Below are 27983 nucleotides of genomic sequence, written 5' to 3'. Positions count from 1 at the left end.
TTTAAACTCAAAGACTATAGACTCAAATATAGAGTTTCTAATTGCAACTTGAAAAGTAAGTCTTTCATTATGGTCGACGTACATAATTGGACTGAAATATACGTGTCTGAAATCCTTTACGACGACGAAATATGCACACAAAGAAGCAAACTATAAATTAAATGTTGATATCACCAATAGATATTACGTCTATATTACAATCTCAAAAAAAAATTGTACAAATAAAATATTTCTTGAAAGGACGTAACTTGATAGGTTGGTTTCCAAACTGGATTCCAATCCCTTTAATACCCTTTCCAACATAAATTATTCTGAAACAGAGGAACCGGTGCATTCAATCAGCCAGAAGCCAGGCAGTACTACAACAAAAAGATTAACAGGTGTTTATTTATTACACTATTTATTAGTCTGATGATTCCAAAAATGTTCAAAACATTGTATCAAACATAAGATTTTTCATTGGCATAAATGTATTATTTCAGAAGACGACAACATAAATTTAGATAAATAATAAATATTAATAAGTTAATTAACGACATAATTTTAATTTAATAACTTAAGGTTAGGTTTACCAATTCCCGAAATTTTTGAGAGAATAACGAATAGTTATTTTAGCATCAGATGATTTTTCCTTCGAAATTCCGAATTCAAAATACATTGATGAAAATGATATAGCACACATAAGAGATTTAATATGATCAAATATAAACAAACATTTATTAAAAATAAAAGCATCAGACAAAACAATAATGTGTACTCTAAGGAAATAATACTCTAGAAAAACCTACTTTAAAAAGAATATGCAGAAAACAATAAGTTATTGGCATTTGAAAAAATTAAAACAACATACAAATTTAAATATACATATTTGTGTGTATTTTTGAAAGAATTATATTCGACAAGTGAAACGAGAAATACATCAATATTTTTGAACTGAACCATTTAGAATACAGGAATATATAGTATCAATTCAGAATTAAAATATAAAAGAACATTAAATAATTGTTATAACACTGTGCAAGTCCATAAACAAAAAATAAAAACAGATACAAGCAAAATCGACATAATAAAAGTAATCTATAGGATCAAGATATATCGACTACGCCACTGCACTGATCTTAGGCGTCTAATAAAGCAGAGGCGGAGTCCCGCTAATAAGCGGCTTTACTAATTAGAGAAAAGCTGAGATACGCATCAGAACGTGAGCCCTTTGTATTAAGACCTTCACATGGGAAGTGTGCAAGATGATTGTCTGCAGGCCTCGGATGATTCATTTGAGATCATCAAATTACGGGGCCTGTACAATCTATCAAATTACCTACCTCTAAATTTAAAAAAGTACACGTCGTGAGTTTATGTTTGCGCAGTCGATGCCTCAATATCAAGCGATAATATTTGATAATAAGATAATTAATGATGGTTAATTTATTTACAGTTATTTTTATGAAATGAAGAGATTAATTTAATTATTATAGATTAAAAATCACTTACCTTAGAAATAATCCAGAAATATCTGTAATAAAAAATACATATTAGAACACATATAATTATATTGTTATATTAATCATAATTATGTTGCTTTAATTTTTATAAGAACCGATCGAGTCTTTAAACTGTGAAAGAACTGCTTTAATGGCAATTAATTTATAATAATTCACTTATATCACTGCATTGTTCATCATTTCTAGCCGCATATTATTGTAATCATAAAAATAATGAAACAATCTGACTAGTCGATGTCAACCGATATAGACAATAAATCACACGATGTAATATCTGGCAAATATGACAAACACAAAAGGACTTCCTGTGTAAGAAAGCGACATCTTTTAAAAGCAGATAGTTGTTGCTCATGTTTTCAGTTCCAACAAGATAGGGTCGTCATAAACGCCAACAAGAACTGTATTTAATATTATTGTAGAATGTGCAAAATTCGCCACAAATATATTGTTGTTGCCCTAGCGTGACTATCATTTCATTTATAATTTGTTTGAAATATGGGAAATCAATATAGTCTCCGATGTAGAACACATTAAGCAACTAAACTAATTACTAAAATTTAAATTCTGAATAATGGATGTTCCTAAATAACTACAAAAAAAATAAATATTTTGGAATTAAAATCTCTATAGGTTCTATCAACTTGTTTACTCTAACATTAACGAATACATACTAGCACTCTGTCTTTGCTTTACACACTCAAAAACTACTTAAACTCAAAGCCCTTAGTTATCCAGAGTCTGGAGATTTGCAAGAAGCCAAGCTGCGTTCAAATTGACATAGTGAAGAAGTATTTGTTCATGACTTTGGTTCATCTTATTAGTGATCTGGTTAATGGTATTCATTTTCAAATCTCTTTGTGGATCACTGTCTCTAAAGTACCTCAGGACATTGACAGCACTCCTCAATTAAATGTTTTGTAATGAAACCACTCAATAATGGCCACTACATTCAGCCAATACGTTCTTCTATATCCAATTATTCTTTTTTCTTCTTTACGTGAGGTTTAGCTTGTCATTCTTAAATATTTTGATGCATTAATATATGGCACCTGGATGTTATTTCTTCCGATAGACATGTGTCAATTTCTCTAAGGTGTCATTCATTTATTACGAGGATTTCTCTCACTTTTTGGCCACCTCCCTCCCCCTCCATGTAAGAAAAAATAAGAATAGGCCGAAACACTCACCCTCCCTCTATTTAGTACTTATTAAGTAAGAATTCAAAGGAAATAATTTATATAATATAATTATAATTTAATATAAATATATATTAATTAATACATAAAAGGTGTAATCTTAAGTAGACTTCTAATTTTGTGCATTATTGCATGTATATTACATCAACCTCTTGGATATTTTAATGGATGAATCTACAGTTTAACGTGGACTCGGAACCACAGTCCTCGGCATTAAAGCTACCGACTGACGAGTAACCAACTTAGAAAGCATCCCGGAAGACATTCGGTCTTGCCTAGCCTGGTTACTGACGTGACTGGTATCATTTTCCTTGTCGGATTTTGCAGTCTTGTCTAAGGAAAATGACAAATGTAACAGAAGGACGCCATACCACATTTACCACTGCGCCAACCAAGCTAGCGAGTATTTTTGTGATTTTTTATAAGAACTGTCATGGTGGACACCTCTCCTCTTACGTAATAAGGGAGTCGTCCTAATATGTAAAATTGACATGGACAGATTTAGTTTTCCCATTGCTTGGTCCATTATTCATTTTGTTTGCTGACGATTGTAATTTTATTACACGACTCTACGAAAAATTTACGTTCTTTGTCCTATAGTTTATTTTATGATTTTCCGCTTAGTTGTGAACAAAAACGAAAAGGTAATACCTATTTTTAGTATTAAGTTTGCTTTTGTAATAGTTATAGAGTAAATAAATTAAAAAATACCGCGCGATCAGAGTGGGGTTCAAACGTTCACACAGCGCTGATAGATGGCACTAGAGTGATAAACAACGATTAGGTGTTTTGTGCAAATCTAGAATACCTTAAAATGTCGTCGCGAAAGTGTAAATATGATGCTGATGCATTTTGTTACATATGTGGTCAATTTATTAAAGTTCGAGACGTAAAATACGAATTAAATACATCTCACGTCCTCTGTGAAGCCTACGAAACATATTTTAACTGTCATGTTCGGAATCAAGACAAGACATGGGCTCCACATGTTGCTTGTAATAATTGTAAAAGATGTTTGGAAGGTAATCAGCAAATTTTAATTAAATGGCGAATTAAATATAATAGACGTACTAAATTATATTTCTATATTTCAGAAGTCGCCACAGTTTCAAGGCAGTCGTTTCTGAAAAATTTTAAGGCCATGGGCTGCAAGATGTCATTAAACGTTCATATGCTGCATGATCATGTAGATAAATTCAAAAACAAGATGCGAGCGTATTCAGAAGAGCAAGGAGAATTTTCCCCAGGACATTATGAGCTTTGAACAACGTTCAGCGTTAAAAATTAACACCGCAGATTTTGAAAAATATCATTCAAACTATTTCCTAAATAAAAAAGCAAATTTTCACGCCATATTTTTTTGTCTAATTACGGCCTAAATAATTGGAATTTAATGCTTTTAAGTCATTCGTGGACCTACAGCCATTAGAGTAGTATCACCAACAAAAGTAACTATTGTACTGTATTGCAACTCAGGAGCATCACCGGTGTATATTAGGTAAAGAGCCGGTTCCAACACAAAGTAGGCGTCAAATAAAGTCACATTCTCAACACAACAATCAAGAAGTTATCCCTGAACCCATTAGCGAATCAGTTCCCAAAAGCATCATCAACATTTGTTCAATTCATGGACATCAATTTCAATTATTAAACTAAACCCCGCTAATCACTAAATATCGCTTCCGTTCCAAGTCGATTCAATCAATAATAGACCCAAATATGTGCACATGTCAACGCCGGCCAAACATTCTTCATAACTCTCGCCGGCCATCCGATGAAATCCTAAACAGAAACAGTCCAAAACCAACGAGTTCAGACGTCGACATTAATCAACGCTAATAAGCGACTGCAGCGGAGGCTGTCCGATTTGCGGGACCCCCGAAACCAAACAGACCCTCTCCATCGGGGACCCGTTTGATCGACGGACGGGACGCCCGATACGAAAGGTAAACGTTATCAATCGATGACTGTAGTTAATTTTCCAGATAATTGCTTGATTAAACAGGGTTAGACTTCTCGCTCACGCTCGTGCCGGCGCCCTGTCCGTCTCGCTCCCTCTCCGAACGGAATTAATGTAATTATATACGCATTGGTCGGATGCAAATACCAATTTTGTTACAACTTCATAGATGATGGACACGTTTTTGTTGAGAGCGCGCTGAATATTGGAAGACTATCCGATGCCCGGCTTTTTGCCTGCTCTAAGCCTAATGGAGATTATTTTAATATTTAATTTTTAGCTATTTTGACGGGTGGTTTTTAACACGCACGCCGGCTATGGAGGCCCCGCGCCACGCTCCTCCATGGGCCATTAACGTTGTTGCATTCGTAATTTGGACGGCTTAGGTTCGATTGAATATTACATAAAACGTAGATGCGTACATTAGCTGCAAATTGGAGATATTGAGGTATTATAAACAGTATTATGAAAATAGCTAGCGTTTCAAATTTCATTATTAACGCCCCAAAAATTTTAAAACGTAAATGAAATCGCAAACACGTGTATTTTTAACATTAATTTTAATACAATCATTAAGCCATTGTTAGTGTTCTGATCATTTTGTACTTTAAAAAAGGCATTAACTTAAAAACACTGACACAATGTTGATATATTCAATAATTCAATACTACAAACTAAATAAATATTAAAGGATTAACAACAAATGTCATTTTTCAAAAATATATTTTAAAGTCTCCTTTTACCAACTATGGGTTTATCTGGACTAAAGTTTAACGTGGGTTCCGAACCGCAGTCCTCAGCATTAAGCCTACCGACTGGCGAGTAACCAACTTTAAAAATCATCCCAGAAGACATCCGCTCTTACCCAGCCTCGTTACATAACAACAAGCATAAATTTACGACCATGCCACAGCAGGATTCGAACCCGCGGCTATCGCAACAGTAGGAGGACCCCAACGCCTTTACCACTGCGCCACCACGCCGGCAACAAATGGTATTAGTATGCATCAAATCGCATCAGGTACCTTACACAAAACCAACTTGTTATGTGGCATTTCGAGGAAATGCGAAGAAAACATTTTTTCGATGTGTTGAAAACGCATGAATTTGTAAGGAGTAAATCGCATTTGCAGGAAGTTTCAATTCTTATTTCAGTTTGAATAAAAAGCCACTTAGAGGTTATCGAATGTTGTGTGAAGTTTATGCCGATCATACTCCATTGATTTTAACATGAGAATATTGATTTCGACAAAAAAGTTGAAGACGAGAATATAAAGGCATTTATCAATTATAATCAGCGGGATCAGCTTGATATGGTATACTATGAATTACTAAATCTTAATTAAACCATCAACAGAAATGGCTTTTGATTAGAATTGATGCGTCTGTGTAGAATACTGTGCAAAAAATAACGACCGGAACACTCGGCCACATGTTGCAAAATCAATGAAAATATACTTATACAATATTAAGATAGGAAGCATTACCCCACCCACAGTTTAGCTGTTTTTTTTTTTTGACACAATACATCATTCAGTTTGTTTAGTTACCGTTGGTACATTTTTGCAGTAACAGTTCCATTCGGTTTTAACTGCTCTTAATACACTACAACAAAAAGCTTGAAAAAATATTTGTGACCATGAATATTCCACTTCGCTGTCGATGTGAATGTCTCTCCTGGACTGATTCATATCTTTCAGCGGTAGGAATTATTATAGAAACAGGTCAATTGAAAAGTCCCCGGCCTGTTTCATAGATGGCACTACTAGAATTAAATCCATATGTTTTAGTAAACCCTAACCCTAACCCTCAAAAAATGCGTGTATAAATTTGATATCTGTCGGATCATTGGTTTGTGAATTATAACATTTTAAGTGAAGCAACTTTTATTGTTGTGAAGAAAGGAATAAAAAGGAATTTCGCGTGTTGATAAAATGTTGCTCTTTGAAGGAAAAAATACAGTTAAAACAAAAACTTGGCTTGATGCCGAATTTCCGGACACTGCTCCAGGAAAATCAACCATCAAGGGTTGGTATTCTAAGTTTAGACGTAGTGAAATGAACGCAAAAGAGGTTGTTACCGACGAAAATATTTAAAATTGAAATTGAATGAAATAGCAGACGCTCTAAAGATATCAACTAAATGTGTACATCATATCATTCACGAATATTTGGGCATGAGATAGCTCTGTGTAAAGTTGGTGCCGCGCGAGCTCACTTTTGACCAAAAACAACGATGAATTGATGATTCGGAGCAGATTTTTGATGATGATCAAGCGCTCCACAGCGCGCGAAAACGCAAAAGTCGACTGGGAAGGTTATGGCGTCGGTATTTGGATGATTCACATGGAATAATTTTCATTGACTACTTTGAAAAAGGAAGGAACATCAACAGCGACTATTACATAGCGTTATTGGGCCGTTTGAAGGAGGAAATCACCGAAAAAAAATCACGGCGCATTTAAGGAAATAGAAAGTGCTGCTTCACCAAGACTATGCACCTTGTCACAAGTCAGTGAAAGCGATAGCAATTCATAAATTGGGCTTCTCATTACTTCCTCATCCATTGTATTCTCTAGATCTGGCCCCCAGCGAATATTTACTGTTCTCAGATCTCAAAAGAATGCTCACTGGGAAGAAATTTTCGTCCAATGAAGAGGTGATCGCCGAAACTGAGACCTACTTTGAAGCAAAAAAACAAATCGTACTAGAAAAATGGTATCGACAAGTTGGACTGTCGCTATAATCAGTGTATCACCCTAGAAGGGAATTATGATGAATAAAGAAAACTAATTTTGCCAAAAAAACTGTTTTACATAGTAACTAATGGAACCGCAAGGTTAATACGAGCGCAAGCAAATGTCTCGTGATAATTAATTAATTAACTGCTCAGTTGTACTTTCAGATAACTAAACCTGAATTTTCATCCAATCAGTTCTGCAATTTTTTAGTCTTCGAACTTTCTTGGTCTTCTAGACAGGTATTTGTCATTGGTACCAAAAGTACCAATTTGAAATATTTGAAACGAAAACTGACAATTGGGGTAAGATGGAGTAACATCGCCATTAATTTATAAAAGTGTTTGATGAACCTCGAGCATATTTGCTCAAATCGAGAAACACCATTTAAAAGATAATTTTTACAAAAATTGAGTAATTGATTATGTTCAACAATCCATGAATGAACCCTCTTCTCTGCTGGTCATTACACCTCAGTTCATGTGTCCATTGAACATAAAACGGGGCACGCATATATCTTTAGCGCAGTGCCGAATTTATTGTCAGACTGACCAGGCTGGAACCTAGGGCAGCAGGTTTTATTTAAACAAGCAAAGCGCCAAGTCATCGTTTGCCGGTTTATAATCTTCTATTATCACATTTGACAACCGAACGACTTTTGCTCGCTGATTCTGTTACATGTTCTAACGTATCATACAACATTATATCTCCTATTAACTGAAATAAAACGAAAAGGAAAATATTGTACGGTATTAAAACAAATTTACAAACTGTAATAGGCAATACATTATACATCTTGATAGTGTAAGTTCGCTGGTACTTTGTATAGACTATACGCGTTATTAGACAAAAAATCAACATTAATTTTGAAATATTGAAAACTAATAATATAACAATAGCCACTTAACATATAATGTGGATTTAAAATTAATTTTACAGCAACCTTGAAAAACCGATCAAGAACCATTATAAACAGAAAAAAACCGTAGAGAACTAGAGAAAAACCCCTATTGATACCGGGACCCCCTTTGGCTAGGTGTAGCGTTGGTCTCTGCATCAATCTTGCCGGATGTTCGGTCCGTCGGTCCACCGCTTCGCTTGCCGCCGCTTCCCCTCGCGACCTTCTTCGAATTCTTCTTTTCTTCTTTTTACTTTTGTTTGGTTTTTTTTGGCCGTTCTTTTGGCTTCGGGTCGGCGACGTTCTTCGCTCCGCCGACGTGAAATGTTAAGTAAGATTGTCGAAATTGTGATTTTATTTCAAGCTGATATATAGAGATGTCCAAATTATTAGAGAGTACTCTTATTTATATAATTTATAGTTTATCATATGTTTTCAAACAAATGATGTTCTTCTAAACGGTTATTTTATCTTAAATAGATACTCATTATTACTGTTTTTGTGAAGTGGCAACACAATATACGCGTGTCATTTGTCAATTGTGTGACGTTCCCTCTCATTCGGTCATTGCCCGTTGCAGTAACTTTTCAGGATGGGTAAGGCGTTGGACACATCTCCAAGCAAATATGCAGAGATACAAACGTTGTCATTGCACTCCACGTGTTCCCAGAGAGAGATAGCAGTTATTGCTGGCGATTCGAAGTCCGTCGTCTATCGAATTAAAATTACAATTAACAATAAAAACCTCTTGAAGCAGAAAGAATCACCAGACCACAAATAGATCAAAAGATGCTAAAAATAGCGTTGCTCATTTGTTCGTATGTTGTTCGTATTTGTGTAATTTATAGTTTATTCATATGTTTTCGAATAAATGATGTTTTTATAAACGGTTATTTTATCTTAAATAGATACTCATTATTACTGTTTTTGTGAAGTGGCAACACAGTATACACGTGTCATTTATCAATTGTGTGACGTTCCCTCTCATTCGGTCATTGCCCGTTGCAGTAACTTTTCGGGATGGGTAAGGCGTTGGACACATCTCCAAGAAAATATACAGAGATACAAACGTTATCATTGCACTCCACGTGTTCCCAGAGAGAGATAGCAGTTATTTCTGGCGTTTCGAAGTCCGTCGCCTATCGAATTAAAATTACAATTGATAATAAAAACCTCTTAAAGCAGAAAGAATCACCAGACCTCAAATAGATCAAAAGATCTTAAAAAGATCCTAAAAAGAGCGTTGCTCATTCGACGGCGATAATAAACAACCAAGGTGTAAACATTTCGAAGAGAACAATGCGAAGTCAGTTGGTTAAAGGGAATGTAATTTTATAACACAGCGGCCGGCCCAAAAAAGCACGCCTAAACAACAGCATGAAAAAGAAACGATTCCAATGGGCTAGAATACATCAAAATATGTCTGTAGCAGAGTGGAGATAACGATTTTCTACTATTAATTCTATTAATTTACAGGTGTGCTTCCCCACGAATCTACTTCCCACATTTTGATTTACAAAAATTCTTTTGTAAACGACGCCCTGGTGAATAAGACCAACTTGATTGCCTTGTACAGAGGGTTAAACAACCGGTTAGTATCATGGTGTGGTCTGTTATATGTTTTAGAAGGAACAATGAAACAAAACCAATACAAACTCGTGGCCCCATGGTTCCATGACGATGACAACTACATTTGTATACATGACTCGGCACCGTGTCACAAAGCCTGAAGTTTTACTGCATTTGGCGAAAAAAAATCACTGTCTTGTTTTGGTCAGAAAATTCACCAAACATGAATGCCATGGAAAACATGTGGGAACTGAACAAAAGGTTGAGATTGCAAAAGGGGTTACAAAGAAAGAAATTATCACCAAGCACAACTCCAAATCCCAGGAAGATGCTAAAACATGTATCGAAAGCATGCCCCGGCGCATAAACGAAGCTGTGATTGCAGCAAAGGGTGCTATTAATAATATTAAAATTAATTGTATTATGTTTTAATAACATTAAAATCACTAAATGAAAACTATAAAACTGAATGGAATTGTTTTTGTAGCTTTTATGATCCCAATAGATTACATACACAAAACCAGTATATAAAAGACCATCAATTAATAATTTGTTACAGAAATCCACTTAAACTAGAAAATTAAATAATCTCAATATTGTCCCTAATAATTTGCCACCCACTGTGTATTATGTTTAACTTGTTATTGAAAATTAAGAAATGATAAAAAAATAAAAAAGACAAAACCCCAAAATCAGAAAAGGTTAGCGACACTATTTTTCACACATTAAACTGTTATATAACAACATATATATATAATATATATATATATATATATATATAATAAAATTAACACACATCACCTCGCAATCCGCATTCTTATTTTCAAAAAATAACTACAATCAAAATCATTATAATATAGTATAATACAGCATCAAATTACAAACATTATTTTAAGAAAATTGTAATTTATGAAGAGCTCGAACTAATTTTGGTTCACATATTCAAATGATTGCGTTTTTTTTTTAACTTTTATGCGTCATATAGTGTCGGCAATAGTCTGGACCCGCCCGATCCTCGTTGGACTTAGATTAAAACGTATCCGACAGAATGACAGATGTGGATTTTCCCCTATTTTTAGATCATCGCAAATTGCACATAGTTCTAAGAATTGAATCGTAAAATCGAAACGTCACTGTTATTTTCTCATCTCGATTTAAATTGTATCTTCATTTTTTATTTATATGGATTACGAGGATCATTCGAATACTTCTAATGTTCCTTTTATTCTTTACTACATTAAGAATGATTATTAGCAAAACCTGCCTGTGTTTTTATTTATTCAAGAAATTATTACAGTACATTAAATGGCCCACGACATATTTTAAAAATCTGTTTTTTTACATTTTAATAAATTACAGTTTAGGAGACAATATTGAAAGAAATTACAAAATTGTGGTAAAAACTATCACGATAATAACTGAACGGAAATACGATGAAGATCGTTAACAGCTTTTTCCTTGATACAAGGGATGGATTTAAAGTATATATTTATTAATAACATATCAATTGAAAACTCCCCTGACTGACACATAGATGATATTACCAGAATTAAATCCATATGATTTTTAGTTAGCCCTAACCCTCAAAAGATGCGTGTATAAATTTGACAGCTGTCGGATCATTAGTTAGTGAATTATAGCATTTTGGGTGAAGCAACTTTTGCTATTGTGAAAAAATCGATAAAAAGTAATTTCACGAGTTGATAAAATATTGCCTTTTGAAGGAAAAAATACAACTGAAGCAAAAACTTGACTTGATGCCGAGATTCCGGACACTGCCCGAGAAAAATCAACAATCAAGGATTGATGTGCAAAGTTTAGACGTGGTGAAATGAGCACCGAAGATGGTGAACAGAGTGGATGCCCAAAAGAGGTTGTTACCGATGAAAACGTTTAAAAAATCCACAAAATGATTTTGAATGACCGTAAACTGAAATTGAATGAAATAACAGATACTGTAAAGATATTAACTGAACGTGTACATAATATCTTTCACGAATAATTAGGTATGAGAAAGCTCTGTGCAAACTGTGTACTGGGTACCGCGCGAGCTCATTTTTAACCAAAAACACGACATGATCGGAGCAGTGTTTAGAGATAATCAAGCGTAATAAACCCGAATTTTTCATCTATCTGTGACAATGGATGAAACATGGCTCAATTATTTCACTCCGAAGTCCAATCGACAGTCGACTGGCAAGGTTATAGCGTTTGTATTATGAGATGCGCATGGAATAATTTTCATTGACTACCTTGAAAAAGGAAGGACCATCAACAGTGACTATTACATAGCGTTATTGGTCCGTTTGAAGGACGAAAATGTCGAAAAATGCACCGTGTCACAAGTTAGTGAAAGCGATGGTAAAAATCCATGAATTGGAGTTCGAATTCCTTCCTAATCCACCGTATTCTCCAGATCTGCCAACAGCGACTATTTCCTGTTCTCAGATCTCAAAAGGATGCTTTCTGAGAAGAAAGTTTCGTCGTATGAAGGCGTGATCGGCGAAACTGAGGCCTATTTTGAAGCAAACGACAAATCGTGCCACAAAAATGATATCGAAAAGTTGGGGGGTCGCTATAATTAGTGTATTACCCTTGAATGGAATTATGTTGAATAAAAAAACTAATTTTGTCAGAAAAATGTGTTTTACTATGATAAGCCGGAGACTTTTCAATTAACCTGTTAAGGTGTTGACTTTGGAAGCTTTTGGAAGGGAAAACGCTCCGCGAACTCAAAGAGCGCTTGGATGCTGAGTAGGGAGACTCTTCTCCTTCGAAGGCGACCGTCCAAAATTGGTCTAAAAAATTTAAACTTTCTTTGATGAGCCATATCCAGTTGTCCTGAAAACGGACCATGGACGGTAAGATGACAAAGTCGACGATCTCGTATTATATGAATCCACTGGTATACACCAGAGACCAAGGAACAACCGGGATACTGGATTTCACACGGCGTACGTGCTCCGTAAAAGGCGAAGACTATTCTCTTGGCCGTAAAGTTGATGGCCACCGTTTTCTGGGATTCACAAGGTATGGTCTACATCGACCACTTGGAGTAAGGCAAAACAGTCACAGAGCTATACTATTCCAAATTATTAGGCCGATTTGACTCCAACTTGCAGAAAAAACGCATTTATTTGACGAAAAAGTGCTCTTCTACCATGACAACATACCGACTCACATCTCTGCACTCACCACGGCCAAATTGGGCTGCCCGCAAAAATTGCTGGCCCATCCACCTCAATCTCCAGATTTGACCCCGTGTTATTTTTTTTGTTTCCCAACATGAAAAAGTCACTCGCCGGGCAGAAATTTATAGTCCAATAAGGATATCGTTGCCGTAACGGAGGCCTACTTTGCAGACATTGAGAAAATGTATTTTTCGGACGGGTTAAGGAAGTGGGAGCATCGCTTGGTCAAGTGTATCGAGCTAAAATGAGACTAGATAGATTACAAATAAATAGCCACTTTTCACATAAATTTACTTTATTATTTTGTGAGCTAAGACGACCATCCTCGTACTTTAATAATTCAATAAAACTACATGGAGAACATTAATGCTTCAAATTTTAATCAATATCATAAGAACTGTAGAGCCAAACAACAAACCAAACATAGATAATTGCGGTTGGTTTCCTTTTTAAGCGCATAAAGTTGGAATGGAATGGAAGTTGCCACAGAAATTGAAAACAACCTCAATCCTGAAAAGGCTCCTGGAATTGATGACATTTCGCCTGGGTTATTAAAATAGCTGTCACGAAAAGCAATAATGATGTTGACATATATACTGAATAAGTCAATAAGTCTTAAGGCTGCTCGGATAATTATGTGTAAAAAACCCGACAGGCCGGTAGAACAATTTGGATCTTATAGGCCTATTTCGCTGCTTCCTACGATATCCAAATTATTTGAGAAACTGCTGTTAAAGCGCATTAAACCATTTATAGAAATACCAGATTTCCAGTTTAGATTTCTGAATCACCATTCGGCAATCGACCAAGTACCCAGCGTAACAGCGTTCATTGAAAAGGCATTTGAAGAAAAGAAATACTACCCTGCAGTATTCCACGATGTCCTACAAGCTTTTGACCGGATATGGTATTTGGGATTAATCTACAAAATCAGCAAATTGCTACCGCGAAATTACTGTCCGGGACATTCTCAAGACTTAAACGTATTTCAGCAGCAGTTCCACAAGGTAAATGTTTACAAAGATTTGCGTTATTCTTTTGTAGGCTAAGACGACCACCCTCTTACTTTAATAATTCAATAAAACTACATGGAGAACATTAATGCTTCAAATTTTAATCAATATCATAAGAATTGTAAAGCCAAACAACAAACCAAACATAGATAATCGCGGTTGGTTCCCTTTTTAAGCGCGTAAAGCAATTTGTCACCTGGCAATCGACCACGGTGAAATAAAGAAATTACGCGGCACGGTGTAAAACAAATGCGAGGAAATATCTGCGTGCGGAATCAGCGTGCCGAATTCAAACCGTTCGCGATAAGGGAACGAACCCCGGTCCCGAAAGTCCCGCCGCCGTTTGATTTAGTTTCGCATCGACAGGAGCGCGCGGCGGCTTTCCGAAACGTTAACGTTACGTTCGGCCCGGTCGCGTTACGTCCGAAATTGCGGTCTCCGTCACCATAAATTCGACGCTTGCTGATCAAAATCCCCGAAATAAATCGAATAATCGATTTCCATTTTAAAGAACGGCCACCGGAGCATCAATAACGTAAAAGATCCAGCGGCATTCTCTACATTGACGCCGCTTTATCGCCATGAAAACAATACAACATCCGCTATAAATCGCGGCCATGACTTTCATTCCAGATCGAAAACGCATCGTTATTTATGCGATCTGACGGTATCGATAATATCTGCTGCTGCATTGGGCAAATTGTAAACAGACCTACCCCCGAGCTTCGATATGGTCGATAACAAGGTAAATACAAATACTAGTTGAAAGACAATCGAATTATTAGCGATAATAAATCATTTCGATGCGTTCGTCCATTATGAAATTTGTCCATTCATCATCTATACTTCGTTTATGTTTTTGACAATGATATTCACCACTAATTATTTAATTTTACAGTTGAGCAATTATTTATTTAATCCACAAGATGGAAGAATTTTCAATTTCTTGAATCGTATTTTAGCGGCTGGAGTTTCTCAGGGACCAATCCTTATTTGGTCAACACTCCCGGTATTCCAACAAGAAAAGAAACAGTACTTTTGCTCAGAAGAACATTTGCTGACGACACAGGCATTATAGCAAAGACTGAAAGTCTATTAAAAGTGATCAAAATGAATGGATTCGACGCAACGATGAAAAAGCTGAATTATTTGGCACAACATTTAGCTAACGTATTTCAACTAAATGATATAGAATCTAAAATACATATAAATCATATTATAGATCAGCCCGATGTAGCTGTAAATCTTATTTCTGCAATCGAAGTCACAGAAATTGGCAACAACCTCAATTCTAAAAAGAGATGCCACGAAAAGCAATAATCATGTAGACACGTATATAGTCAATGCCTGTTTGAGACTGAACCATGTTCCGGAATATCTTAAGATTGCTCGAATAATTATGCTTAATTATGGATCTTACGGGCCTATTTCGCTGCAACCTACTGTATCAAAATTATATGAGAAACTGCTGTTAAAACGCATTAAACCATTTATAGAAATACCAGATTTTCAGTTTGGATTTCGGAATCACCATTCGACAATCGACCAAGTGCACAGAGTAATAGCTGTTGAAAAGGCGTTCGAAGTAAAGAAATATTGCCCTGCAATATTCCTGGATGTCTTACAAGCTTTTGACCGGATATGGCATTCGATTAATCTATAAAATGAGCAAGAAGTAGCTGAAGCTCGCATGAAGGGGTATTCTCAACACTTCTCTGCGCGTACCTGCTCTATACTGCTGATATCCCAAGAACAAAAGGAACAGTACTTGGAATATTTGCTGACAACACAGTTATAATGAAAAAAGATGTATATCTGTCTAAGGTTGTAGAATAAGTACAAGACTGGAAAATACAGCTTAGTAGTTTCAAATCTGCCTGTGTTAATCTTTCAAGCAGAATCAGCTAAATACCTCTGAATATATCTCGATGGTAGGTTAATTGGAAACATCATGTGAGACAAAATACAGAGCAAATTAGACTCATAGTCAAGCAACTGTCCTCTTAGTCGGAACATGAGACAAGGTTGGTAAATCACAGCAACCTGAAAGCAACAACTATTAGACAACACGCAGGAAATCAGAAGATTGAAGGGAACCAAACCACACGAACTAGTTTAATGACTATTGTTAACTTTAGCTTAAGTTGATTAGTTTTATTCTACTTTGGGATATACATACTGATGGATTAATCTTGTACACGCCTTGCTTGTATATTAATGCAAGTACACTAGAACACAAAACAAATGATGACAATGACAAAATCAAGCAAAATAAAAAATCAGACAATAATATTGATTTAACCTGAAATGTTCGTTAAGTATTTTTCTGTAAAACTATGAGATATAACCACAAGGCCAAACCATTTTAATACAATAATATATTATAATAATAGATCTATAATTGGAATAACTGATAAACTATTATTAGTACCACAAAGAAGAAAATAAAAGGCTATTGGCATTTTCAGTCGAATACGTTTTTAATTTAACAGCAACGCGATATAGAGATAGCACTAATTAAAATTATATTAAACTATTGTGTCGTTAGTTACGACGTTGGTAGTGAGCGAGAGAGGGCGCCGGAGGCGATTCCTCGTAATTGTTCCGTTTCGTTTTCAAAAACGAACCAATTATTACTTTTTGTCGAAGACATAGATTATTGTATTCGAGTTAATTAGTCGAGATAACCACGCCTGACCTAATAACGAGAACAAAACGATTGTGAATGATTACGTTCTCATGATTGCTCCCCCATGCGTTCATTGATATTGCCTTATTCTGATTACATCGTGTTATTTAAAAGTGTTCACCAAAAAAAAACTCCGTTCAAATTAGTTTAAATACGATACAGCATTAATTATTTTGTTATTAAGTATTTTGATCAGCGATATGTATTGATGAAAATGCGAAGTATCAATATAAATAACTATAGTTATAGTTAATATCTCTTAAACAACCTAGCCTAACTGCAATTTCTCTGGATTTGACACTTTTCTACATAAAATAATAGTTTCATTTAATATTATTCAGATATTTAATGTACAACAATGCTAACCATGGAATTATCAAAATGTCCACAACGGAACTGGTGATTTCGATTTCAATAATAAAGAATAAACTGAAGACAATGAATTGCAACACTTACTAGACTAAGAAAACTTGCAGTTGGCATAGCAGTTGATCTATCAATTTTTTTGTGTTTATCTGGTCTGGGCCTACATTTTAATATGGGTTCCGAACCAAGGTCCTCGGTATTAAGCATACCGAGTGGCGGGTGACCAACTTAGAGACCAGCCCAGATACATCCGGTCTTACCCAGCCTGAATACTGGCGTGACTGGGATGGTTATTCCTTGTCAAATTTTCCATTGTTGCCTATAAAGACATTTACAATTACAATCACAAACATAAAGTACATCCATGCCCCGGCAGAATTTGGCTATCGCAACGGTAGGAAGACAGTCCTCTCGCCTTGACCACTGCACCAAGCAAGCCGTCTGATCTAATTATTTCCAATCTTCATTTGAGAAGAGAAGGGAAGACTACCATACTAATTTATTGAAAATATAATAGTTTCAACATCACATTTTCAATGGTTGCAGGGCAAAAAAGAAGAGTTATGTAGCGCATTTTAACTGACGATAAAAAGTGAATATACTACGATAATATTAAGAGTAAAACATCGTGGGTCTCTGTCACTAGATACAATTTTAATAAGTGCCTAATTCAGGAGCTGCAGAAAGGGTGATTTCTTTACATGAAAATAGTTTATTACTTCTTCTGATCAATTGTTCTGAGAAAATAAGACAACGCGAATTACGTTAATTGAAATACTGACGTGCTTATAATCTCTTTTTGAAGGCAGTCATTACGCTGATTTAAAAGCTACTTCTTAATAAACTAACCCCATATAACCTGGTTTGCAGGCTGTACTACGGAAAATTTCTGCCCCTCACTGTACCTGTATTTTCACCACTTTTATAAAATGATTTGGAGTATCTATATTTAAAAAAAATTCAATTAGAACGCCAAAGTAGCATAACACCTAACAATACTGATCAATCTAGAAGAAATATTGAAAAATAATAAAATAAAGTTTTGATATTTGTATATATTTATAAACAAATGTATATATATTAGTAAGAATATAATATAAAAATATTGAAAGTAATCTTTGAGAACAAAAACGTATGCACTGTCTGATGATATAGTGATGTTTGAGTTGACCAAACATGGTCTGGCCCAGTTGTTTCTATCTATCTGTCATATAACAATAGATCAAGAGCTGTTTGAACCTTCTGGAGGTTGAATCTTCCAGTTTCTGCGTTCCAGAAAGCCTTTAGTGATAAACAGAATAAATTAATATTTGCAGAAAATATTGTTAACTTATATAAGTTAGAGAAAATTAAATCTGTTTTCCTAACCGATTTAACACATTTTGTATATAGCTGGTAATAATTATTCAATGAAGCACGAATGCTTTTGAAAAATGACGGTTAATTTTCGAACGTAACAATTTAATGAATTAAGTTTTGATTTATCAATAAGTACTGAAACGAAACGAAATAGAGCCATTGTAGAAACGAATGATTAACCATCAAGACTCTGAGACTCAAATGCTTCAAAAGAGGCTGAACCAAGCGGTTCTTGTTCGTACGAAATTATGATTTCACCAGAAACGTGACAAACTTGATCAGAATGGTACATACTGATTAATGCTTGAAATGTATGGGAATAAATTCGTTTTAAATGTAAAAATATACAGAAATAGAGAAATAGTGGACTAATTGCATCCCTCTTGAAATTCACTATATATTAATGAACAAATTAATGTTTGCAAGAATATTTTAATAATATCGCGAAAGTTGTTTTCGGTAAATAATTTTCATATAAAATACTTGTACAACGTAAAATGAATGTTTGGAAGTAATTAGGTACTGATAGCAGGTTGTCAGTACAGTCGCGTAAAGTGACAAGATAATTTACGCGAAGTCCGGAATTGCCTTAGAATAAATCATTGGTGGCTTAAATGGGCCGGTCAATTTCGGACTCCCAACTAATTGCCAATATGCGATTATAACGGACGTGGCACCGTTCGCAGCGTATATCATCGCAGGATAGTTGCGTATTGGCTTCATTATTGCCGATTGATGATTTACGCTCGCTGCTGCGAACCTTAAACCCACGGGTTTTATTAAGGGCGCTATCCTCCGGGGATAGATTGAACCGGCCGTTAGCTAATTCGTATTTCTGAGCAATTGAATGCCGCTCGATCATTTGCTAGACGTTTATTTCAATTCTCGCTTTTTTTCTTGTTTTTATACGAGGACAGTTTTGTTAGTATGTTTTCGAATTCGCCGCAAAATAAGATTAAATGCCATCTATTAATAGACTACTGTGATATGTTGAGCAAGCCGCACCATATAGTTGTGTTTGACAGTTATTGGCAGCAGACAACGCTTTATATTTTAATAACGACATTATACTGTTCAGGCATTATTACACAAAACTTTTTGCACAAAAAAAAACATCATCGAAAGCGAGAACAGGCAATTTTAATAATTGAAAAGTGAGTAATCGTTTACTGAGTTTCGTTGTGGCCGCGAACCAAAAAAGACCAAGTAGTGTCTGTCGATTAACAAACCCATGGCCACAGACAGCTGTATCATTTAACATATAGGCTGAAAAGCATCGGTCCTGACAAATAGATGGCGCTATTTTAATTGCTTCCCCCGTTTTCCCACTGGCGTGGAGCGTCACTGCACTTGATTGACTTGGTCCATTAACTCCATTTCATTGATTAACTCCTCTTTCATCCAGCTTGTAGTTTCTAAGATGCTGGTAGGTGAAGTATATCCTCTTTTGTGCAACAAAATTAAAAGAGCTCAAGAAGTTGAATTTTCACATTACTTTTACACATATGTACTACTACTGTACTACTGTATGTTAACAATTGCTTTAGGTTATATTATTTTTGGAAGTCTTGCTTATTACATGAGAATAAAATAAAAATTGGGCTCATTGTTTCCGAAAAAATCCTGGAACACAAATATGACAATAGAGTCCTCGAACAAACTCCTAAAAAGAAATAGCGTGACGAAATAAGTGAGGAATTCTATCGTATCAGTTAGAAAATATTAGATTCTTTATCTTATTTTTTATATTTTACTTTATTATAATTACTTAATTATTTTATTTTTTCTTTATATGATATTTATCAAATCTAATTGTTTCAAAAATATGTAAAAGGATTTTGGATATTGAATTACTATTACTACTATTAAATTGTTGTTAATAATTATTACAGTTATTATTATAATATTCAGACAAATTTCAAGTAAAATATCAAGATAAAATTTTAGAAAAATTTTTAAGTATACTATGTCAAAATAAATATATCATTTATATTATTTGTATGTGTATCTTAATTAGATTACTATTGTTATTCCTTTTGTTCCACTTATTGCAACAAAATGTGCTATACAATATATTATTTCAATTTTTCTACACTATTTATCCGCTCCAAAGAGTTATATAAACGGAAAGAAATTATTTATTAATTTATAATTTTTTTAACTAAGCTTGAAATCTTATGTTTTCAATTAAATTGAAACTTTAAATTTCACTTACATCATTATACCGATAATCTCAAAAGTTTTCGAGAAATTATACATAAAAAAGCTAAACTATATAATAGAAAAAAGAAAAATTATTCCAGAACATCAGTTTGGCTTTCGCAATAAGTATGGGACTATAGAACAAGTGCATAGACTTGTAAACAAAATAAACGCTGACCTAAATGCCAAAAGATATTGTTCGGCTGCTTTCCTAGACATATCTCAGGCTTTTGACAAAGTATGGCATATGGGCTTGCAGGTTAAACTAAAGAAACGTCTCCCTCATCCGGACTATCAGTTACTAAAATCGTATCTCACTGACAGACATTTTATTGTAAATCAATGCGATGAACATACCGAATTAAATCCCATATATTCAGGAGTTCCGCAAGGTAGTGTATTGGGTCCAGTAATGTATCTTCTTTATACGGCTGATCTGCCCACCACAAAAATAACTACTGTGGCAACATATGCAGACGATACAGCAATCTTAGTATCCCATGAAGATCCAGTCACAGCATCAATAAACCTACAACCCCACCTGGAGCAAATACAATTATGGTTGAAGACATGGCGCATTAAAGCCAATGAATCCATGCATATAACATTTACCCTGCGTAGAAGAACATGTCCACCAGTGAATATCAATCATCGTCAACTCCCCCAAGCGGAGCATGTTAAAATCTTGGTATGCATTTAGATCGACGACTAACCTGGAAGAAGCACATACTCTCTAAACGGAAACAACTGGGACTAAAATTATATCAAATATATTGGCTCATCGGGCGCAAATCCAAGTTATCATTAGATAACAAGGTATTGCTGTATAAGTGTATACTCAAGCCCATTTGGACATATGGAATCCAACTATAGGGTACCGTTAGCAAATCTAATATATCCATTATTCAACGGTTCCAAACTAAGGTGTTGCGTTGATGCTTCGTACTGTATTTCAAATAAAGTGATACAACGCGATATTCCTCTAGAACCTATAACGAGTGTTCAACGTGTTAGTGTGAAGTACTTCGAAAGAGTGTCCATCCCAATGTACTCGCTAATCAGCTAAATATGCGATGTGATAGTGAAGTGCGTAGACTAAAACGTTTAACACCACCTGATCCGATTACTGGACATATGTAGACTTTAGAATAAGTTTTAGAATAAATTAGGATAATAACTAATTAATTAGGATAATATTTTATACAGAAGATTGCTTAATGAAGTGATTTTCTACATGCCACGTATATATAATATAGACATAAGAAATACTTATTGCCAATAGGGCAGATTGTGGACTAACGAAGAGTAATAAAAAAATTAAAAAAAAACTTACATCGTTATAAATAAAGAAGAATAGAGCTGATTTTTAATGAATTAATTTTGTTTTCATTTCTCTCTTGATTATCACAGTTTAATTCGTTAAAAAAAACTTTACCGTATTTAAAATATGATGTGATTTTAAGGTGCATATGTATTTTCTTTGCAGTAGGAACCCAATACGTTTTGTAACGTGAATAATACCGCGATTAGAGGAGAATCTATATAATATGGACGTTACAATTTCAGATATTCGTCAAATTTAAATGAAACCATCGAGCGAGCACTTCCCTTAAATAACAAACGAATCGATATTGCTAATGAAATGCTACCAGCTACCATTAAACTGCAACACAACTTTAATTATGGCTGGTCATAAAAAGTCTATTAAGAGCGCGGCTTTGCAACGCAGTCATTGCAGGTGGCAGCAGGAGAATAAAAATCCGTCGATTTATTAAATTTTTGACCGGCGGGGCCGACGTCAAAATTGGCTTGTGTCAGATTAGTACGGGTTCGAATCTCGACCATCTCTGTATATGTTGGCGTAAACGCTAACAACGTTTTTTTCTCGTTCGCATGACGGCCCGTCGATTTAAATCAATGGTCGACTATTGTTCTGACTTTCGGACTAATAGAGAGGAAAATAGTTTGTTCCAACCTATCGGTTAACAGGAGGTTTGTTTTTTGTATACCTGTCCATTTTTGTCAATTTTAGTTTAGTGTAATAATGGAGCTCTGTTAACATAACTACTTCCTTGAATTTTGTCTAAAAATTCTACAAGATATTTATTATTTATACTTTAGGGTAAAATGATGTGGCTCGGTGAATGGAGGTAAAACGAAATAAAACAGTGGTGTTTACATAATGTGACCGTTATTTATTGGCAATATAAAAAAAATGTGAAAATACAAATAATAAAACGGATGGCAGCGGAGTTACCTGAAGACGAGGCTTGGGCAGTCGATGGTGGCACGTCTTAACCAAACGTGGGTTGAGCACTGAATGACCGAAATACCCTTCAATAATATCCCAGATAAACGTCTCGGGGTTGCCGCCAGCTATTCGTTGTCGGGTTCCAGTTGGCACCCCGCCCGTGTTCAACATCTGGGATTATATTTCTGGGTATTTTGTAGACCGTTATTCCACGATGTAAAATTCGACATGCTCAAGGTCGCTACAATACTCCCCTGCCAGAATTTTACATAAAATTATTTCAAGCAACAAAAATACAAAAATGTATGAAAAAAAATATCAAATACAAAAAAAATATATACCAAACAAAATGTGCTGTGTAAAATGGGCTTTGAAAAATATGATAGTTCGAAACGGTTGTGGTTGGTACGGTTGCGATCTGGTACGGCTGTTGATATCTTCCGGTCCTACAGATACCGTTGCATCATCGTCGCTTTGGCACTTGAATGTGGTCCATCGACGACGTTGAAAACAAGCTATTCTTCAGACAGGGCTCCCGTAATCGACGCTGTGGGAGGATCGATTGTTCGACGACGTGGTAGCTTATTTTCTTCGACGACGAGACGTTAGCAATTCTGGTACTTCGGCGAAGACATAACGAGTCTACGGTGACTGCAATCGGTACCTAGCTTCTGGAGCTGCTCTGTGACTAATCCGTAGTCACATACGTTAGGTTAATTCAGAAAAAACAAATAACGACGGTATCCGACCGAAGCTGCCCAAAGCCTTTTAAATCAAAATATCTGCCATTATGACGGAGACGGCGAGCGAAGGAAGACATTATGATTTAAACATAACGCCGAAAGAAATGTTTAGCCGAGACGCTGATGATTAAGCAGTGATGTAAAAATATTCAAAAGATTGTGAAATAAAAATTTTGACAAAAAAAAATTAAAAAAATGAATTGGAAATAATGAAATTAATCGGAATAAAATGAAAATGAACCTTGAAGGTAAAATTGAAAAGGAATCGAATTAAAAATATTTAAAATTTTGAAACAAAAAAAAATATAACGGTCACGTAAAATACACCATTTTCTACGTACCCTCCATTCACGAGTCCAAACCCAATTTTGCAAAAGATCTCGCCGGGGCCTCCACTTTAGGGTAAAATGATGTGGCTCGGTGAATGGAGGTAAAACGAAATAAAACAGTGGTGTTTACATAATGTGACCGTTATTTATTGGCAATATAAAAAAAATGTGAAAATTCAAATAATAAAACGGATGGCAGCGGAGTTACCTGAAGACGAGGCTTGGGCAGTCGATGGTGGCACGTCTTAACCAAACGTGGGTTGAGCACTGAATGACCGAAATACCCTTCAATAATATCCCAGATAAACGTCTCGGGGTTGCCGCCAGCTATTCGTTGTCGGGTTCCAGTTGGCACCCCGCCCGTGTTCAACATCTGGGATTATTTTCTGGGTATTTTGTAGACCGTTATTCCACGATGTAGAATTCGACATGCTCAAGGTCGCTACAATACTAATGAATGAGATAATGAATAAAACTTATATTGTAACAGGTGCCGCAAAAATTCCCAAAAAATTTGATTGCAGGCCATCTTGGTTATTTAACGTATAACTCAGTTTCACTTTAACCATGCCGTAGACGCCAGATTATGTAGACGTCTAAATTTTATTATGGATAAACATACGACACAAGAACGAGCTGAAATAGCGACAATATTTATAGAAAATAATCGTCTAGATCTAGAGACTCTGCAACATTATCGTGCACCAGGGCCACATTTTCAGCGTTGCGAGACGTCCGTTGTCTTCCAGAACGAGGCCTGTCTGCTGTCGTACTATACTGTCGAAAATTTGCATGTAAACAGTAAATTGTGGTTTTGTGGGACAATGGAAGATTAGAATATTTTTGACGCAATATCCGCTGAGTGGCAATAATGGAACGATTATTTTCAATAATTATTGTCAGTATTTCTGCTCGTCCTTGTGGCATATATTTACCTACAAGAACGAGTACCCATATTTGGACGTCTACATAACACAATGGTTAAAGCAAACTAAGCAAAACGTCACATATCTAAAATGTCGCGCAATCAAAATGGTAATGGGACTTTTGCCCGATCAGTTATAATTTTTTTGAAAGAAATGAAGAAAGATTTGAACTGTTCCTGTTGATAAATTTCAGTCGTTTTTGTAACCGCTTGCTTCAATCGCATTATGCTAATAATAACTGACACTATAGTTTGGAAAAACCAATGCGTAGTGTAGATTTATGAGGATTTTTAATTTTATACCAACGAACGTTTATATTTAAACAAATATCACTTAATATACTGTTAATATCGGTATAGAAATACTTCTTACATAAAAACAAGTATGAGTTAACAACTTCTGGATATAAAATAATTGATAATTAGTTTTCTGATTATTTTAAGTTTTAATCGTATATATACGACGCATTTTATGTCAACATCAATTCCGTTGAGCGTTCACTATTTCATCTAAAATAATTACGACATAAAAAGTGTATTAATAAATGATTTGATAGGTGCGCGCACAAACACATGCACGCACACGCACACACGGGGAATAAATATGGCGATTAATTTTTTTCGCATATTAAACAGTCTCAGCAGGTGCGCCAACATAAAATTCATTAAATCCGTATTTACGATCTACGAGCTGAATATACGGGGTGTTGTCCGATCGAGGCCGCATAAAACGATCCGCGGACCGCGACCGATGCGTATAATGTGAAAAATGACATCCCCGTGCAGAAATGAAGCGCGGTCTTCTCTGGGGCCGGTCAAAACAACGGTTATTGATAAATGGGGCCGGGGATTCGGATTGGAAAGAAATTAATTACGGCGCTGGAGAGTTGGTTGAATGATTTTATTGAATGCTGTGACGACCGCTGCAGTGATGGGTTAGGGAAAGTACTAAGTAAGAACTGATTTCGATTAATTTAGTTTTTGGGTTTTATAGTGACATGAGCCCTGGGAATGTACAAATGAACATCGAGCACCGAAGACGGTGAACGCAATGGACGCCCAAAACAGGTTGTTACGGACGAAAACATTTAAAATTCCATAAAATGATTTTGAATGGCCGTAAATTGAAATTGAATGAAATAGCAGACACTCTAAAGATATCAACTGAACGTGTACATCATATCATTCACGAATATTTGGGTATGAGAAAGCTCTGTACAAAGTGGATGTGAGCTCACTTTTGACCAAAAACAACGACGAGTTGATGATTCGGAACAGTGTTTGAACATGATCAAGCGTAATAAAACCCAGTTTTTGCATCGATATGTGACAATAGAGGAAACATGGCTCCATCATTTCACTCCGAAGTCCAATCGACAGTCATCTGAGTGGACTGCATACGATGAACGCGCTCCAAAGCATGGGAAAACACAACGATCGGCTGGCTAGGTTATGGCGTCTGTATTTTGAGATGCGCATAGAATAATTTTCATTGACTATCTTGAATAAAGAATGACCATTACAGCGACTATTACATAGAGTTATTGGACCGTTTGAAGGGCGAAATCGCCGAAAAAACGGCCGCATTTGAAGAAAAAGAAAGTGCTGCTTCACCAAGACATCGCACCGTGTCACAAGTCAGTGAAAACGATGGCAAAATCCATCATCCCGTATTCCGCAGATCTGGCCCCCAACGAGTATTTCCTATTCTCAGATCTTAAAAGAATGCTCGCAGGGAAGAAATTTTCGCTGAATGAAGAGGTGATCGCCGAAACTGGGGCCTATTGTAAATCAAAGGGCAAATCGTACTACAAAAATGCCATCAAAAAGTTGGAGGGTCGCTATAATCAGTGTATCATCTCTGAAGGGAATTATGTTGAATAAAAAAACTAATTTTGCCAAAAAAGTGTTTTACTATGGCAGTAATCCGGGCAGTAATTTGAATGAGAAAACCAGCTGAAGGCCAATATATAGTCAGCCAAATCATGAAGGACCTCCCCATGATTGATGACAGAAAGCAGGCAGTTTAGATCATAAGCTTCTTTTAGAGTTCTCCATACCTAAACCAGAGCATTTGCGGGAAAAAAATTATTAATCGAACTACACCTCATTCTTGCAATCATCAGGTGTCCAGGTTTTACTATCGTTGTACCACTTCTTTTGCACTTCTGTTATAAAATGTTTCGGTATCGTAGCTCTTCCATGACTGTTATCCTTGTGAAGCTCCCAGCATACTGTTTTCTTCGAAATAGTATTAGTTGAGTGAGTATTGACTTCTTCTGGCACTTTTATTGCAGTAGTTTTATGTTATGTCGCCATAATTATTTTTAATGTTTATCGGTGTCTGTCAGTTAACTTTGAGTTTCATTCACTAGCATAACCTACAAGACTTGGCATCTAGTCTGAGCAATACATACGAGTCGCATTATTCATCATATATCAAACACTAATCAAAGATGTACACCTTTAAGATTTTTGTGGACACCGGATAAATGGTATGCGAATGTGTCAAGATTCAAGCTACAAAATAGATGCATCTGAACTTTCCAGGAAATCTCTCAATTTTACCAGGTCATTAAAGATGTCACGGATTTCTTGATAATCACTTTTTTCATCTTCATGCTTTAACAGTATTAGTTGTTCGAGTTGGCTCAAGATAAACAGTGCTCTCTTCGAAATTTGTAGTTTTTGGGGCTTTCCCCAGCTTTCCACATCTCCATTTTCATATAGTTGGAGGATTGGAAATAAATTAATTATGACGCTGGAGAGTCGGTTGAATGGTTTTATGAGATGGCGCTGTGACGGCCGCTGCAGTATTAGGTTAGGGAAAGTAGTAAGTAAGAAGTAAGTAAGAAGTAGTACAAGGGACATGGGGATGGACAAAATAATATGAACACATGATGTATACATAATATTTAACTATTGATGAAGTGTTGAGTCACCATTTTTTTTTAAATCAGTTGCAGTTCTTCGCAGAATAGGCAATTGTTGGAAATGCGAAAAATGCCTTAAAAGTCCCCATAATGGTTCAATTATGTTAAGGTCTGACCAGG

Source organism: Rhynchophorus ferrugineus, unplaced genomic scaffold (genome assembly GCF_030347505.1).
Source record: "Rhynchophorus ferrugineus isolate W39M unplaced genomic scaffold, kcgeb_rfMv2 rfM9, whole genome shotgun sequence".
Taxonomy (NCBI): Eukaryota; Metazoa; Arthropoda; class Insecta; order Coleoptera; family Curculionidae; genus Rhynchophorus; species Rhynchophorus ferrugineus.
The sequence above is the reverse complement of the archived record's forward strand: the minus strand, read 5'-3'. Positions refer to the sequence as shown.